We start from the raw sequence: 6,152 nt of genomic DNA on the forward strand, positions 1-6,152 counted from the left end.
CTGGCGGTTCTATTATCACAACCGTCAGTGGAAATTAGATTATCCCTGGCAGTTCTGTTACATCAACTGTCGGTAAAAATACTCTATTTCTATTGTCGATTGTGTTAAAAAACCACCAGTAGAAATAGGTTTTCACCGGCAGTTCCTCCTCGACATTGTGTTTGTTAGCATCGACTCGGAGACAAATTGAAGACCAGGAAAAAATAAGTACTTGGATGACTACAATTGTGTTTTGTGCAGCTCTAGATATGGAGAGACCTCACTCCAGCTCCTCTTTGAATGTTCGGTCAGTTATTCCGGTCCTCCCTCCACATTGTCTTCAATCCCTTGATATGATCATCGGAGCTAGAAATAGTTTCCGAAACCGTATTTTCAGATAATTGACTATAAAGACATGCTGGACCATTGGGAAGCTCCGCAAATAGCACTATTATTTTTTAAAAAAATGATCTACTCTTCAAGTTTGGAAACATTATTTCAGAGAGATTTAGGGTGTGTTTGGTTTGGCTTTTGGTTTTGACTTTGACTTTGGCTTTTGCCCTCTAAAAGTCAAAAGCCAACCAAATGGTTGGATCCAGTATGTAGCTTTTTCTAAAAGCCAACTTTCTCGTAGTGTAAAACTGAAAGCATCTCTGGACCTGCTTTTAGTGCCTTTTTTCGGATGGAACTATGAAAACATATATCGAAGAACTTTTAACGACTTTTAGTGGTTTCCACCAAATGGTTTTTAGCTTTTTAACAGCTCACAGTCTACAACAACTTTTTCCACAGCTCACAGCCACAGAAACTTTTTTCACAGTGATTGCCCAACCAAACAGACCATTAGGCCAAGCATGAAGTGAAAGAGCTTTTACACTCAAGTACTCCCTCTATGCTTAAATAAATAGATTCCTATGTTATCTCTAGGATTCTTACAAGTCAAAAAAATTTAAACTTTAATCGAATTTCTGGAAAAATATCCGTCAAGATTTGTGGCATCAAATTGTTATAATCAGATATACCGTATGATATTTTTACAATATACTTATTTCACGTATAGATACTTTTTTCCTAAAAATATTCAAGCTCCTTTAACAGAAAATATTTATCTTTACTATTTTATAATACAGAAATTTCATCGATTTCTTCGTGCGCCAATGCAAGGCCATCGTAAGGGGGCGAGGGATGCGACCGCCCTGACCCCCGATTCCATGGACCCCACTTTCAGTAGTTCAGATCAGTAACATATTATTATATATATTCAACATTTAGTTCTAACTATCATGTGATATTTGCGATAAATAACTGGTTCAGAGTGTTTGGTTCACACAACGTATACAGCGATTGATGTGTCTCGTCTCCCATCACCTATCACCTATTGTGTAGGGTCACCCAATAACAGATTGCTTCAAACGAGTTTGTGATGCATGACCCATGATGGTTGCATCACGAGGAAGGAGCTTTTTAAAGTTAAAGTTATTGAAGAATTATTTAAGGTCTAAAATATTGTAATAAAGACTAAATAGTTTGACTACTTTATATAAAGAGAAGACATAAGTGTAAAAATTTGATATTGATGTCATTATTATGGCTTCACGTCGAGACATGTTAGAAGAAAATTTTAAGGTGACCATATATTATGAATTATTTTACTTGAGATGAATATTTTTATATATATTGAGATGAATAGTGTTTATATATAGGATAGATCTATTCATCATCCTAGTTGTGTCCATCACCTGGACCATCCGACGTGTGCTCCCCTGCACCCCCCGCGTGGCTCCCTTGCGCCCGACCGAGCCACCCCCACGTGCGCGCTTGTGAAAGGGAAATGCCCTTGGGCCATTTCTATAATGTTTTGGTGATTAAGTGCCCAACACACATTCTCTAAGTTCAAAATGTACCAAAGATTGAAAAAGTGCAAATCAAGACATGAGGTATGTTTCTAGACTTAGTATATTTGTTTTTGAATACTAATGAAGTTATCTAAGTGTTAGAAACAGAGAAAAGAAGAAAAGAAAAGGATTGCAAAAGACTGGCTGTGTGCAGCCGAAGTTCAGCTCAGTCTGGCACACCGGACTGTCCGGTGGTGCACCGGACAGTGTTCGGTGCGCCAGGCTGGACTCCGGTGAAAAGGCCGCTCTCGGGAAAAATCGGCGGCTTACGGCTATAATTCCTCGGACTGTCCGGTGGTGCACCGGACTGTCCGGTGAGCCAACGGTAGCCAGCGCAACGGTCGGCCGCGCAATCCGCGGGCGACGTGTGGCCCGCGCCAACGGTCGGCAGGGGGCACCGGACAGTGTCCGGTGCGCCAATTGGCCAGAGCTGCAACGGTCGTCTGCGCCAGAAAAGGAAGGAGATCCACACCGGACCGTCTACAGTGACTGTCCGGTGGCGCACCGGACTGTCCGGTGCGCCACACGACAAAAGGCAAGATTGGCCTTCCTTGTTGGCCTCCAACGGCTCCTAGCTGCCTTGGGGCTATAAAAGGGACCCCTAGGCACATGAAGGAGTTACCCAAGCATTCACTAAGCATTCTAAGGCATCCAGACTCTGCTCCCACGCATTCGCTTTGTTGTGTTAGAGATTTGAGCTCCATTCGAGTCAAGCACTCCCTGTGTGTCATTTGAGCTCAAGTTTTCACTTGTGTGCGTTGGAGTGCTGCGTTTTTGAGTCTTGTGTGTGTTGCTCTTCCCAACCTTACTCTTGTGCATTTTTGTGATCAATCTTGTAAGGGCGAGAGGCTCCAACTTGTGGAGATTCCTCGCAAACAGGAAAAAGAGATAAGGAAGAAAAGTCGTGGTATTCAAGTTGATCATTGGATCACTTGAAAGGGGTTGAGTGCAACCCTCGTTCATTGGGACGCCACAACGTGGAAGTAGGCAAGTGTTACTTGGCCAAACCACGGGATAAAATCGCGTGTCTCTTGTGATTGCTCTCTCTTTGATTGTCCGTGTTTGCAAGAGCTCGTCTCATTGACTTGATTAACCCGCACTAATATCCTTATAATCAAGGTTGTTGGAATTTAGTGTTGAATTTTACAGGATCACCTATTCACCCCCCCCCCCTCGAGGTGCTCTCAATTGGTATCAGAGTCATTCTCTTCACTTAAGGGACTAACCGCCTGAAGAGATGGATCCTAAGGGAAAGGGGATGGTGGTCAACGACAAGGAAAAGGAGTCCCTCTTCAACGAGCCAAGAGACGACAAGCCCACTGACTCTGGCTCGAGTCACAAGAAGAAGGACGGGAAGAAGAAGAGGCGCATCAAGAAGATCATCTACTACGACAGTGATGCCTCGTCTTCTTCACCACACGACGACGATGATGACTCATCGTCAAAGAAGAAACCGGTGAATCAAAACTATTCATTTGATTATTCTCGTATTCCATTTAATTCTAATGCTCATTTGCTATCAATTCCCCTTGGGAAACCTCCACACTTTGATGGAGAAGACTACTCTTTTTGGAGTCACAAAATGCGTAGTCACTTATTTTCTCTCCATGTTGAAAACGGAATGCATTTTGATAGTGCTGACAATCCCGTTTTCATAAATGAGCAAATTCATAAGAATGCACAAGCTACTACTTTTTGCTAGCATCCTTGTGCAGGGATGAATACAACAAGGTGAGTGGCTTGGACAACGCCAAACAAATATGGTACACCCTCAAGATATCGCATGAGGGAAACGACGCCACCATGATCACCAAAATGGAGTTGGTAGAAGGCGAACTGGGGAGATTTGCGATGATTAGGGGAGAGGAGCCAACACAAACCTACAACAGGCTCAAGACCCCTCATCAACAAGATTAGAAGCTATGGAAGCACAAGATAAACGGACCACGATGTCGTCCGACTTATGCTAAGGTCATTCACGGTAATTGACCCCCATCTTGTAAACCTTATTCGTGAAAATCCTAGGTACACCAAAGTGACGCCCGAGGAGATACTCGGAAAATTCGTAAGCGAGCGTATGATGGTAAAGGAAGCGCGATACGTGGATGATGCTCTCAATGGCCCTCTACCCGTCTACGAGCCTCAACCCGTTGCTCTCAAAGCTACAAGCAGCAGGGAGACGCTACCAAGCAAGGTGGCACAAGTTGAGGCTGCAGGGCTAAACGAAGATGAGATGGCCCTAATCATCAAGCGCTTCAAGACCGCACTGAAAGGACGCAAGGAGTACCCCAACAAGAACAAAGCAAGGGGAAAGTGCTCCTGTTTCAAATGCGGTAAGACTGGTCATTTCATAACACAATGCCCCGATAATGATAATGACCAGGAACAAGAAAAGCATGGGAAGAGGGAGAAGAAGAAGGTTTACAAGAAGGCGAAGGGCGAGGCGCACCTTGGCAAAGAATGGGATTCGGACTGTTCTTCATCCGACTCCGACAATGAAGGACTGGCAGCCTCGGCCTTCAACAAGTCTTCGCTCTTCCCCAACGAATGCCACACTTGCCTCATGGCCAAGGAGAAAAAGGTGAGTGTTCGAGATTCCCCTAAGTACTCTACTTCTAGTGATGAGGATTCCTCCGATGATGAAGTAGATTACTCTAGTCTATTTAAAGGATTAGATAGAGCTAAAGTAGAAAAGATTAATGAACTAATTGATGCTTTAAATGAAAAGGATAGACTTTTAGAAAAGCAAGAGGATATTTTGTATGAGGAGCATGATAAATTTGTTAGTGTTCAAAAATCTCTTGCTCTAGAAATAAAGAGAAATGAAATGTTATCCTCTGAATTATCTGCTTGTCATGAATCTATCTCTAGCTTAAAGATTTTGAATGATGATTTAAATGCTAAGCTAGGGGAAGCTAATAAATCTAGTTCATGTGTAGAGCATGTTGTTATTTGCAATAGATGCAAGGACTTTGATGGTAATTCTTGTGATGAACATCTTAATTCTATTGCTAAACTAAATGATGAGGTGGCAAGTCTTAATGCTCAACTTAAGACTTGCAAAATTGATTTTGATAAATTAAAATTTGCTAGGGATGCCTACACTATTGGTAGACACCCCTCTATTAAGGATGGACTTGGTTTTCGAAAGGAAACCAAGAACTTAACAAGCCAAAAGGCTCCCATTCTCAACAAAGAGAAAGGGAAGGCTCCTATGGCGAGTAGTTCTCAAAAGTGTCATGCCTACATTTATGATAGAAAATTTTCTAGGAATGCTCTTTATAATAGGAGTTATGATGCTTTTAATTCACATGCTATGTTTGCCTCTAGCTCTACTTTTGTTCATGATAGAAGTAGGCCTAGGAGAAATCATGTTGTGCATCATATGCCTAGGAGAGTATATAATGAATCTACTACCATTTACCATGCTTGCAATACTTCATTTGCGCTTTTATGTAAGAATGAAAAAGTAGTTGCTAGAAAGTTGGGATCCAAATGCAAGGGAGACAAGCCCAAAGGCTATTGTAACTAACATTGTAGGACCCAACAAGAGTTAGGTACCTAAAACCCAAGCGTAAATTGTCTTGCAGGTTTATGCATCCGGGGGCTCAAGATGGATTATCGACAGCGGATGCACAAACCACATGACGGGGGAGAAGAAGATGTTCACCTCCTACGTCAAGAACAAGGATTCCCAGGATACTATTATTTTTGGAGATGGGAACCAAGGCAAGGTTAAAGGTTTGGGAAAGATAGCCATCAAAAGCGAGCACTCTATTTCAAATGTATTTTTAGTAGAGCCATTAGGGTACAATCTCCTGTCTGTAAGTCAATTGTGCCACATGGGCTATAATTGTTTATTTACAAATATTGATGTTTCTGTCTTTAGAGGAGTGATGGTTCATTAGCGTTTAAGGGTGTATTAGACGACAAACTCTATTTAGTTGATTTTTCGAAAGAGGAGGCCGATCTAGATGCATGCTTAATAGCTAAGACTAGTATGGGCTGGCTGTGGTATCGCCGTCTAGCACATGTTGGGATGAAGAACCTTCATAAACTTCTAAAGGGAGAACATGTGTTAGGATTAACCAATGTATGTTTCGAAAAAGATAGACCTTGTGTAGCTTGTCAGGCAGGGAAACAGGTGGGAAGCACTCATCACAGCAAGAATGTGATGACAACATCAAGACCACTGGAGCTTCTTCACATGGATCTTTTTGGACCCGTCGCCTACCTCAGCATCGGGGGAAGTAAGTATGGTCTTGTAATTGTTGATGA

Source organism: Zea mays, chromosome 8 (genome assembly GCF_902167145.1).
Source record: "Zea mays cultivar B73 chromosome 8, Zm-B73-REFERENCE-NAM-5.0, whole genome shotgun sequence".
NCBI lineage: Eukaryota > Viridiplantae > Streptophyta > Magnoliopsida > Poales > Poaceae > Zea > Zea mays.